We start from the raw sequence: 13,187 nt of genomic DNA on the forward strand, positions 1-13,187 counted from the left end.
CGTGCATGTTAGTTATCACCAAGCATGGCTGGCAGTAAAACCACCAGTAAAGAACCACCTCGACATGGAGAAGTTACAAATACAAATCAGCTGAATTCGTAGCGACACATATTTAACAGTACGACATTTGACAGTGACAGGTGATAGAACGCATGCTATGAGCTTGTGTGTGTGTGTGTGTATGTGTGTGTGCTCTTCACTTCCTTGTGTTTATATTAAAGAAGGCGGCCTCAGTGCAACGAATGTTGTGCCAGCCTCTTCTTTGCTATAGAATATACATAGCAGAGACATGCATAAACATTCCGCAATCTCATGGCTATAAAAGAATTCATTGTGTAACAATAAAAAAGGTGATGTATACAAAATACAGGTTCGTTATAATATACATGTTAACAGGATAGACAAAGAGAGAGACGAAAGTTTATTTTTGTTGTTGTTGCGTGAAGAAAGGCTAAACAAGGATTCTAGCCCTATCCGAGCCCCCCTTTCACAGGCGGTGGCCAGACCTTGAGTGTAGGCGGTGGCTTCGGACAGCCATGACTGCCCAGAGTTCGTCACTTGGGCACGCGCTGAGCAGCACAGACTCCCACTGTTCGGGCATTGTTATGTTGGAATCAGGGTTGGTGCTGTCTTTAATGGTGTGACTCGCCGAGGGACATGCCTGAATATTGTTTTTGAAGGTGGAGCGAGCCGCCCCGCAAGCATTACATTGTAGTGTATAAACGTCTGGGTAGATGCTACTATAGCGTAAGTGTGGGGAATGTTCTTGTATGTGTAATAATTGTTATGTTTTCGACTGATGCTTATTCAGCGGCTATCCTGAATATGGGTACATCAGCCTTGCCCTATGGTAAAGCGCAGGTATGTGTGTGTTTAGTATATGCTTCGATGACAAGTGATGTGCCCGGTGAATCATTTTTCGGCAGCTTCGTTCACAAATAAGGACTGAGTGGTCCGATGCCCAAAATAAGTGAACTTGGTGGTGATGACAAGGTATGTGCTTGCTGGTATGTGGTTTGCTCGTGGTGAGATGAGGCCTCTGGTGAAGTTGAGGATGAGTGTCTTGCTGACACTAACGGTGCAACAGGTGGTAGTCAACGCGAAGGCTTAAGCAACGGCAGCTTTTGCATCTTCTTCGGGTAGTGCACTGCGTAAGAAGCTGGTGGTAGTAGTAACATGATCCTACTGCGTGATGACAGTGAGTGCCAAGGTCGATTGTCGAGCGCACTTTGCTTCCTCGACGTAAGCGCATGTGGGGCCCGCTTGTAACAGGAGGTCGTCGCGCAACATGAACTCTCAAATCAGTGGGTTGCACGTGCACAACATATATACGGTTGTTCTGTTTTGTTTTGTTCTGTTATAACTAGCTTGCTGCGGAGAAGTTGAGGTTTACGTCCTGTTGCATACTTCCTTTCTATAAGTCCTGAACCGAAATAAGGAATGGTAGTGTCTTCCCGTACTAATCAGCGTAACACAATCATGAGCTTCATACATACAGGCAGGCAGGCAGTTAAAACAAAAGTAACACGCAAATCTCTAACCATGAGTAACACTGCTGATGTCTTCAAGAGCTTTTTTTCAAGGTATAAAGCACACTTGTGCAAAACTGTTCTTGGCCAGAATTCTAATAATTTAATAACATGAGGCGTCAGTGGTCTAATGTCATTAAAGTATATTGTAACTAGCATCTTAGCGAGGCATGAAGCAAGTATTTATGTAGAAAGTTGTATGTCTTCGTCAACAAATCCATCATTAGGTTCAAGAATTTCAGTGTGACCAATACACCTCTACCATGGTACGTCACAGCGTCACGTCACCGCTGCACGTGCAAGGCGGCGGTTGGCAAAACATCCACGCTGGTGTCTCAGCGCTTTGTAGTCGCGCGTTGCTTGGGACAAGTTTTTCTTTTCCTTTTAGGGGCGAAGCTCCTTATGGCATGGCTTGTGCGTCCCCCGTTGTCGTAGTGCGTAATCTGTGGCACTTACCCACATACCAGTAGCACATACCCGCCCTCGGACACATATCCGAATGTCCACATGTTACGAAAAATGTAGCATGGCGTCATTATCACGCTCTCGGTGTTAAAAACCGCTGACAGCAGAAATGTGGTACTTAATCTCGTTTAGTCCTTGGGTTGTCCGCTGGATGGCGGTATTGTATGTGATGATTATATGATGAAAAAAAAGCGATATTGCGGTACTTGAAGTGTTCACTAGATGAATGGATGGTCGCACGGACGGACACACGGATGGACTAATAGACAAACAGATGAACACACGGACAGAGAGACATACACACTGACAAACTGAAGGACGAACGGACGCACGGATAGATGAAAACACGGACGAATTGATGGATGCTTCGCCCAATTTATCATTATTCATTCCGTGGATATATTTAAACGCTCAAACTTAATCTTACAGTGGCAGCATTAACTGTGGTGTGTGTCGGAGAACATCTATGTGTGTGGTAAACTGCGTGATGAAGTATTTGGCATGCTCACTGGTTGTTTATTATAGAGCCGGCCTGTGTAAAAACAGCTTCACAGTCTTCGAAAATGTGCAGTGTAGGTAATGGCGTGTAGTATGCTTTGAAACGCATCAATAGTATTGATTCACCTTTAGGGATGATGAAACTGAGAATGTTATGTGTGGTGTGTGCTGTGTAGAGAATGATGCCTCTTGTTTGCGAAAACATTGCCACTCGTTGCGGGTCGGGGGCAGTAACCGGCTGTTGACGGAACTTCACGATTCGACATTTTAGTGAAGGTAAAAATCATTTGACGCGATAGTCTGCGAGTGGGTACATCTCAGCGTTTGCGCTGCGGGCAGAAAAAAAGAGTGCATAATCTCCGGACTGAAAGATAAAAACGCATGAGCCATTAGCATGTTCTAGCATTGCCGAAGCTGCCTATAAGCGCCTCTTTCCGGTCCTCTTCTTTCTTACAGTTTTGTACGTGGCGCTATACACCCGAACATTCTGCGTATACGGCGCACACCACGGCGAATACGTAAACTCCATAAATGTATAATTCGTATTGCCGGATACCTCATACTTCCTAATGGAAACAGCACAGACTCTGTTCTGTTTCTCATATACTTGATCTCTATGGAGTAACAATGCGCATTACATGTGTGTATAAATAGGATATTGGGTTTGAAATCGCATAAACTTTCAGTGGCTTATGAGGAATGCTATAAGGTAGAATCTCGCTCTAAATTTTACAGGCATTTGTTAACCTCAACCTAACAAACAGAAAAATGCGTTTTTTTTTCATTTCTCTCAAATCAGAACTTCTCGTAGTGAGTGATAATCTTACGCAAGACCTTGCGCACAGCAGCTAAAAATGATGCTATGTCATGACTCAAATTAGGTACATTCACATCCATGCAATAAAAATATTGCTCAGCAAGCGCCTGTCACCGTGAACATGCAGAATGTTTGCTTTCGAAGAAAATAGGATTTTTTTTTGTGGCTACTGACTACAATGAGGAAATCGCCACATGTCAACTGAACAGAATCGTGCGTTATAGACAGTGACCCTTTCGAAGGAATGTCCACATGCGCAGCGCTGCCATGCAGAAAGATCCTGCCGGCGGAACTTCCTGCCAACTAGTACCTGCTCCAACGAAGAGGACGGTGGGAGGAGTGCTCGCGATGATGTCCCTGTTTGAAAACATGAAGAGGTCTATTCTGGCTAAAAATGCGTTTTGATTAGGCATCTCGCAGTCGTAACCAACGATTAGGCGCTACTGTATTTGCACCGAAAGGTAATGAAACGGGAAGTGCAGTAAGGCGGTAAATGTAATAAAAATCGGTGGTCTTATCATTTTGGTCAAACCACATCACACACACACACAAAACAGCGAACTGAATTATTTAACGCAGAACAGCTCCGTTCCTGATACTGATAGAGAAACTATATTATGATTGCCATTTGCACATCGGGCTAATTCGACACACGATATATACCGTAATACTTCGTGCTGCCCTTGAGTAGCCCCCGATGGCTGAACTTGTCTCAATAATTATATAGCTATAATTGTTTTTATATTCCCGCCCTACAGCAATGTCACCACTGCTTGTGAGTCGACAAAGGCTACCTATTTTCAGCGCATGTAACAATCAAGACAAAATTCATTGCACATACGAATGAAAGTAGCAGGCATTGGTCCCATTATTATCATCATCAGTAACCATACCAACAAAGTGTGCAGCTAGGCTAGCGCACGTATTGCCTACAGACGCGTAATTGCGGTTTCTTCGCCATTTTGCAAAATCGTCGATTATGGCGCAGTGTGCACTTCGCAACTTTACTTGCAGTAAGTTTCCACCGGCCAATGCTACATGCATTCCCTCATGGTACGCGGTTCAGGGGTTCACCAATAAGTGAAGCATGTCAAGCGAATGAGAATGACTGTAAAAGAACTTGTTGTTGGGCTAGTTGGCTGCTCATTTTAAAAAGTGAGCGCTCTTCGTGTTTGGGGCCTGGATGTGTGCGTGTGTGAATCTGCCGTGTGTTTGCGCTCTACAGTTATATTTCTAAAACAGAACGAGAAGGAGATGCGAACTGGGTTCGACGTTCCACTCTTGGAAGTGAAACTTAGGCGTTCCCAAGTTTCTTCTCCTTTGTTTTTTGCATGATATTCTACCCTTCCTTCAGATCCACCTCGGTGGAACAGCGGCTAAGGTGCTCGGCTGCTGACCCGAAGGTAGTGGGTTCAATCACATTTAGATGGAGGTGAAATGGTGGATGCCGGTGTATATTGTGACGTCAGTGAACGTTAAAGAACACCGGATGGTCGAAATTTCTGGAACCCTCCACTATGGCGTCTCTCGATCATAATTAAGCCGCAGACAATATTATTACCCTTCCTTCAGCGCTCATTACGCCCTAGTTTGCCAATGAGCTGTCGTGGTTGTTTATTGCCCTTAACGGGCCCCTAAACCACCCCTAATTATACGCAGAACGAGAGAGAGTTAATCTCTCCTGGATTTTCCTATGTTTGCGGTGCAATTTGTGACGCCAGCTGTTTGTTCACGTGACTTCACGATGGAATAAGCTCTTGACTGGCCGATATACGAGAGGTGTCTGTTGAGAATTATCGCCTACCCTGCTTTGTCATACACTCGCATGCCTGATCCGCCTGGTCTTACTTGACTGCCACGCACGATAAACTGATTTCACTGCGTTTCCTGCATTCGCCTCTGTGCTAGCGGAAAAAGCAGCGTGTAGTCAAAAAACGTAAAATTCTGACTGGTTCAACGCCTAGCGCTGATATTTCACGTGGTCTCTGAAAGAAATTGGGGGACTGGTATGCTTCGCCTTTAAGAGTTGAACGCGATAGCGAAATCCGGCCCCTAGTGCGCCATTCAGCCGCTAAGTGCATACTTATTAATAATTTTGTTACATACAAACACACGCACGCACACACACGCACACAGTTGATCGTACCAGTGCGTGCGCGCAAATGGTACGTGCAGGTTTTTGATCTAAAGCAAGAGTCGCATGGCCTCCAAGATACACGCCGCGCGCTTGCCATCTCGGGGGGTCATAAAGAGTCTCACAATGCCTCACAAATAGCAGCACATTATCTAGCGTTTGTTGTTTGATTGATAAACGCCTCTGGAAAGGCATGATATGTTTTTCGCTAGGTGGACATAGTTGTCCATTTTTAGAGCTGTTTGAAAAATCCTATGTGTTTTTAGTGGCGATGGCTGCACTATCCCGGCCTTTTTCGACGTATTTTGAGGCTTTCCAAATGCTCCTACAAATCGCCGAATGGGCTCGTTTTCCTCGTGACACCGGTCAAACAAAACGCGTTAAAGGGGCCCTAGCTGAAACACTTTTTTTCAAGTAACCATGGAATGAATTCACTAGAAGAGCTTATTGCCTCACAAATTCAACGCCGCAAATATTTTAATAATCCGTTCAGTGCGAGTGGAGTTACAAAGGTTTGTCGCATGCTGCAATTGCACAATTCTTTCTCTCGTCACGACGAAAGCGCTGCAAGCTAAGCAGGGAGGGGGGTGGCAGGGGCAAAGACACTACCACGCCTCGTGACCTTGGGCACTTTTTTTTTTCTTCGAATGCGCGGCTCTTTTAGTGTGATCGCGTGCGCACGCGTGCACAAGTAGCGGCCTCCCGCGGCGATTTATGTAACTTTCTTTTTAGCTCACAGATGCACAGACGATTTGTCGCTCACAACCAATGGGGCCGACGCCGACGGCGGGATTTCTGCGACACGAGCTCTCTAACAGTACCGCGTTAAAAATAAATGAGATAGCGCTTCTAGACTCTCTACAACTATGCTCTCCCGCCGTTGAACTCGATGTGGTACATGTGCCCTTTAATATTGCCATCACTTCAGTGATAAAAGAAAACAAAGAATAAGTGCATTTTAAAATGATGCTATGCAAGTGGTTCCCAAAATATTACCACATGCAATGGAGTAGTTACATGACCAGTGTTAGTACTGCGTGCGTGCGCGTGTGTCACTGTGCTCCAAGCTTTCGGCTCTCGTGTGCATGAAAGTCGAGCAGTTGCCAAGGGCACCGAAAACGAAATGTAGGCAAAATTAACTCAATGTCTTCTTTTTCTTGCCTCCTTCCCATCTCGTCTTGTATTTTCACTTCCTCCGCACATAAAAGTTAATATATGACTATGGAAAGTTAGGAATTAGCCCCCTTATGAAGTCATTGGAAAGATAAACACTGAGCTTCGCGCTGGGCGATGACGTGGTCTCCGTATAAAAATGCTCGCTTGAAATGAAGAAATAGCGATGCAGACAGGCTATAGCAAGATTACGACACCGCAAATGACCCCACTTAACGGCAAAAGTGTATCACCACTGTCAGAGCCATGCTTTTTAACTCCCGCTATAATAAAGCAAACAAGCAAGCAAGCAAGCCAGCCCTCCTTCCTCACACACATACATACATACACACACACACAACACACACACGCACGCACGCTTTCTCTCTCTATCGCGTATTCGCATTGACAAAAGTCGTTCGGAAATGAGCACAGCGTGTACAGTTTTCCCCTACCTCCCACGGTTTGTTAAGCGACACGACGGAGTGAACAGACGCAGAAGGAGCAGATAAAGACCGAGTCGGAAACAGATGTCTGCATTCTCCTTGGCTGCGCGCACAATGGCCTCCTGCAGGCAGATGAGGGAAGTCGGGAGGACGGCGCCAAAGAAAAGAAAAGCATCGCAATGAGCAGAATTAAAAAGTGGGCCTTATAGGTTCTACATTGCGGATCGGAAATGTACAGATACCGCGAGGCCGCAAAAGAGACGGGGGACAAAGCTACTCTATTCGGTGCCAGTGACGGTGACGATAAGGGGCTGCATGGTGCTGCCACTGCAGCCAGAGGGTAAAATAAGGGGCCCGTGGGGTTGTGCCATCGAGGAGAGCACCTAACACGCTCGCATGAGGAAACATGCATAATTAATGGCGGATAAAAGTTCCTGTCGGTGGGACCAGACGCCTAATTCAAGCAGCGACTGCAGTTTCGCATTGGAAACGGGCAGTTCTTCTTGACCAGCTCAGTTGCTTACAGCTTACCTGTGCGCGTCCGTGCTGGCGTTCAATTTTCGAAGCTGAGAAACAAGGGTGACACTTGTGTTTTTGCTTGTACGGCCGAGGGGGGAGATTTCGAATAATTCTGCTCTCAGCAGCAAATAGATATCACGCGTGATGCCTCTACCAATGAGGAGCCTGCTCACGACCAGAGGGACAAGAGGCATTCCTTGAAGGAGCAGTGCCATGAGTAACTTTAGGCATGTCGCATTTTTTGCGTCAACGGGAACTTATTGATCCCCTAGTAACGATTAGGTACCGATCGGAGGGATGAAATAATATTATAATATTGATTCGTATGATTAGCGTGGAAACACATTCAAAACAGGTCCAAAGCCCGCCAATTTTTAGAGCTGCTAGAGCTACCAAGCGCCACCTCCCGTGGCCCAGCCCCATCTGATCACGTGGCCACGCCAAATCGTGACGCGAGTTTCAGCTGACGTTTTGTCTGCTCGGAGCGCACATGTAGGGATGTCTTCATCACTCCCATCGTGGTCACTGCCGTCATCATCATCCACAAACTTGAGAAATCACCCGAAGTGGTGCAAAGAAAACGCAGGATTAACACAAACAGGCTGCATGAACGGAGCTAAACAAAAAAATTGCCCGCAGCTTCCCTCGGGGGAACACTGAGGAGGATGCGGAGCATATAATTGGTTAACGGGGTGTTAAAGTGCGACTTACTTGGGTCGATGGCTAAATTGGTTAACGTGGTTGTGAAATGGGGTGTTAAATTGCGACTTACTTGGGTCGATGGCTAAATTGGTTGACGTGGTTGTAGGAGGGGGTGTTAAATGAGTGAACACGTACACACGTATGCGAAAGGGCGGCGCTGGTCGAAGGGACGTCGATCATTGTGTTTGTGGATTCGTTGGAATTCATTTCACCGCGACCTTGGACGTCGACGCGCCGTACAAAGCAACCGACGAGCGGCAACTGAGCGAGCGAGCGCCGACCTTGAGTATATATACAGCACGACGGCGCATGCACTGTCAGCTGTTGAATGTTCTCGAAGCGCGACGCCACATGCGCGTCCACTGGAGAATCAGGAGAATTGTAGATGTCGAACGCGGTGTGTAGAGGAGGAAGGGTGCACAGATGGTGGAGGAGTGAAGCACGCGCGGTGTGTAGAGGAGGAAGGGATGCACAGATGGTGGAAGAGTGGGCGACGGCGCATGCGCGCGCGTCAGCTGTCGAATGTTCGAGAAGTGGTGCGGACGGCGCACTACAAGGCGCGAGTATAAGATGCTCCGCATCTAAAAGTGAACCCATTGGCAAGCGTCATCGCCAGACGGCGGCACCACAAGTAGGCACCGCGCTCACAACACTAAAATTGTTTATGCCATCGTTGCTCGCTCATCGTCATTCAGTGTCGGAAGCGTGGCCTATGGGGGCTTGATGAACACGTCAAAATACTCTCGAGGTCGCTTGGTGCGGAACGCACCGTTGAGCCTTTGGACGCTCTTTGCGCCAAAAATAGAATAGCTTCTGCGTAACGGACGCCACTCATACCTCGCTGAAAGCAGTCATGCATACTAAGTAATCTAATGAACGCAACATCGCAAGTTTGAAATTTAATGTCACTGCTCCTTTGAATAAGTAAAGATGATGCATTCGCAAGAGCTCTCTATTGAACTAGTTTGTTTGACTTAACATACTGTTCTGTTCTGCATGATATGTTATTGTTATGCTGTTTAATACGCCGCTGTTACCGTTATTATCCTTTCTTTGCCTTTTTCAAGTACCTTCAGTGTGATATAGCTATCTTGGACAATTATACTTGAGAAGAATTTCTTGGACAAGTTACTACGAGAAACAGGTTCCTCCCAATCCATTGCTCTGCCGGCGTTAAAGATGGGCAATAGAAAAGCACAGCGCGACTGAGACAAGAAACGAAGATCACACTCCATAAACGAGAGCTCGTGTGCGTTCTTCGTTCCCTGTAGCACTGTGCTTTCTTACCGCTATGAACCAACTCAACTATGTCAAACTTTTGCTAAACGGATTTATCATGCTGGGATGTTCTTCATTGTTTTTGAATGGATACTAAAGAAAAACAATGAATTGGTGTAGATTGATAAACTGCACTCTGAGAGCTGCAGTGCCACCAATTTCGCTATCGTAAGTTCATTTTTAGCGGAAAAAATTGAGGTAGAAGTTTCATTTTTAACTTACGCGCCGAAATGTCTTAGTGTGCAGTCAAGATTTTCAAAATGCATTTTTCGTACTTTTTTGGCATTGGCTCTGTGAAATTTTTTTGAAACTTCGTATGCTAGATCTAAGACACTCACAGATGGCATTTTTATCAATTAAAAGCTACAAAGGACCTAATAGATGCTTTCAAAATTTATGACGTCACAGTTTTTGGTGCGGGAATCGTAAGGTGACGTCTCCACCCACATCTTATTTTCGCCCGTTTTTTCACTTATACCAAGCGTATAGTCCGCATGCCTGCAAGAGTGGTGTTTTTGGGATTGCTAAATTGCACTTTACTAATACGTGAAATTCTCTGTATAGCGTCTCCTTCAAAGAGATCAGTCCAACGCCTGCTATTGTGGAGTGCAACCTTTCGCAATCTCCTTGACGTACATAGGGCGACAGCCAGAATTCACAAGGGTCATTTTACTTCAAGGCGCTTTCGAACAGGCCCATGCAAAGCGTTTGGCATCTAATCCCGCTGGAAGCCTGTACGGTGGGACATGTCAGGTTTTCGCAGTAACGTGCACAACGAAGCAAGATGGTATAGGACCACACGCACAAGACGCTGTGAACTCGGCGCCACAAACGGGTTTCGACACTTTTCCCCCTGGCGCGCGAAAACAACGGCCACGCTCTTTCGCAAGCTGCGCCACGCTCTTTTGATTTCCCGGCTGCTATGTGTCTAGCATTGTGTCTCCGCACGCGTTTTATTTTTGCGGGCGTGGCCTAAAGCGCCACTTCGCATCAATAAAACCGCTGATGGTCTGGACGCTCAAAAACGCTCCTAAGATATCGCCGCGAGACGACTTGGACACACAGAGAAAAAAAAACTCACGCGATCTGTCTGAATGGAAGGCAGAGGAGGAACCTCCGTGCCAGCGATAACTAACGGCATGCCTATATATATATATATATATATATATATATATATATATATATATATATATATATATATATATATATATATATATATATATATTGCGGCCAGGCCACCCCACACAGGGCGAAGAAGCGAAGTTGAGCAAAAAGCAGCGACGAGAGGGGGAAGCAAACGCAGTTCGGTATAAAAGCAGGCCTGGTGGCATCGTAGCAACGGATCGGCAAGCAAAGTAATAGATGAGCGGTGCCAAGTGGGAAGCCTACACGGAAAAGAAGAGTAAGCACATACAACTCGAGGAGGGAGGCGAGAGAAGCCGCGATCGGTCGTGCTCAGAATCGGTTGACAGCAACGAGCTCGACGCGCGTTGACGGCCCCAGACGTGATCAGTAAAACAATACCTTCACCAGCTGTTGATGTCGTTTTGATGCAGGTTATAATTTATTTGGCCTTCGCGCGACGCTGCTCCCTTCGGCAACCCCTCCCTCCCCAGACTGCCGTCGCGGGACAAGCGTCGCCGTGTAGGGAAAACAAACAGAACGCCGGGCATGGTGACGAAGGGAGAGGGGGTCGTTTCTTCCTGCGACGGGGGCGCGTTTAAAGTTTCCGCTTCGGCTGAGCGTTGGGACTCCCTTAACAAGGCCTGTCGCTGCAACCCCGCCCAGGTCCGGTTTCGCGGCCCACTTCTTTATGGGTTCGCCGATGTCAGCGAGTGCCACTTGCCAGGGGACGGTGGCGTGTGGCCGCGACGCCCAAATATACGGCTCGGCCCCCGCAGGTTGACAATCTCCGAGACGCCGGCTTCAGAGCGGTGCTGACGTCGCAGGCGGGTGCTTTGTGCGCGGCCCCGGTGCATTGCAAAGCCTGCCACTACGCACGCCCGGCGGGCATGGACGGCTGTGGCTGATGGGCTCGGTGCCGGCGAGCCGCAGACCTCGGAAGCTTGTTCCGTGAAAAGAGGGCCCGAACCGTACAATGGTGGCATGCCCTTATGGGCGACCCGGAAGGAAGAAAACAAAGAGGCGGAAGAACCTTCGGACTGGCTGTGCGAATGTGAGATCACACGCTCGGACGACGCATGCAGCTCGAACGGTGTATCGCTGTGAGGCCGCTGGTATGGACCCGTGCGATGCGCGAAAAGCTGCCCAAGCTGGCCTTCACCGATTCGGCCGAGCAAAAGGCACTCACCTAAGTGTTTCTTAAATTGAAGAATAGAAGAAGAATGACTGAAAACTTTGCCTGGTTTCCCTATGAGATACTTCTTATCGGTTAATCTTACTTCATTGGTTTCATTGACCAATGTTGTGTTCTATGGCATCGCCGAACTTGCGTGCCTTACACTCTGTGTGTCTTTCTCCTTATGCACATGAAATGAATAAAAAAGAAAAAATAGTTGGTATAGAACATGCCAAGTGATTGTCGTTATAACTGGCTGAATATTTTATTCTTGTCTTACATAGCTAAACCAAGTGTAAAGTTTAAAGCTCGTTGCTCAAATTATAGACAAAACGTTTATTAAACAAGCTGTTACACAATCTGTGCGGATAAGTTGCAATATTATCCTGAGCGACGAAGACTCCCAAAGCCGCAGATTTCGGCTGTCATGTAATCACTGTCCGCAATGACAAGGCTCCCGGTTCAGTGTCTTCCTTGTAATCATTCTGCTCTTGCGTATTGTCGTTTTGTTTTGCATGAAAATAACTCCGTTAAAGGATCTGAGAATCGGCATATTGGTCTTCCTCTGTCTACGTGTAGCTGTATTAGACATTTTCCATACACTGAGTTGTATAAGGCGCCATGTGTATAGCAGCATTTTGTAGCAAGATATTTTCGTGTTCGTTCGTTATCGGAAGAGAAGAAATAAAACCAGTTCGTTACTCTGAAACTAGGCGGATGTGAGTGTTGCCATCAAAAGCTCCACTCTCTGTATGACCCTGCATGCGTCATCGGAAAGCAACGTTCCTCCCTTGCGTTCTCCCATGTTCCTTAACGCTACTAAGTTTCAGCATGTATCAACCTGCATGCACAAGAAAACAGCCTCTTTGCATGTTGCGAAGACTGCATGTTACCACAGTCCTTTGATGCTCCCTGTTGTCACCTTGATCTTCGAAACGCGGCTTTTGTTTTTAAAAGGACGCACGCTTTTTTGTTTGACATATCCGACCGTTTTCGCGCCACGCAGCCATTTCTTCTTACCGACAGATGGAAGCTGGTAGAAGAGGGCGAATTGAAGCTTTCGAAGTCGAACCGAACACGTAATACTCAGTGTTAATGTGATTCGAATGTGGAGTGTTTTGGAGTATTTTTCTAATAATAAGCAGGCTTCTTACCATTAGTATCGAATGATGTGCACATCCTGGCACTAACAACGTTGTAGTGTAAATAAAGTGTGAGTTATAGACCAAGTTTTGTTGAGAACTTGACAGGAACACCAGAGTGGTACCTAATTAGCTTGTTTGCATGTTAAATACAGATATAAATATTCAGATGTTTTGAAGTATACGTGGGATACGAAGCACTTTCA

At 46.6% G+C, this 13,187-nt stretch overlaps 1 protein-coding gene across 3 annotated transcripts in view; it reads right to left on the bottom strand.

Moving 5' to 3' along the window:
* Positions 1-13,187, bottom strand: part of LOC142775703 (nephrin-like) — a 536,671-nt gene that overhangs the window by 30,274 nt on the left and 493,210 nt on the right. The gene's annotated exons all lie outside the window — the stretch shown is intronic.

This window comes from Rhipicephalus microplus, chromosome X, assembly GCF_043290135.1.
Source record: "Rhipicephalus microplus isolate Deutch F79 chromosome X, USDA_Rmic, whole genome shotgun sequence".
NCBI lineage: Eukaryota > Metazoa > Arthropoda > Arachnida > Ixodida > Ixodidae > Rhipicephalus > Rhipicephalus microplus.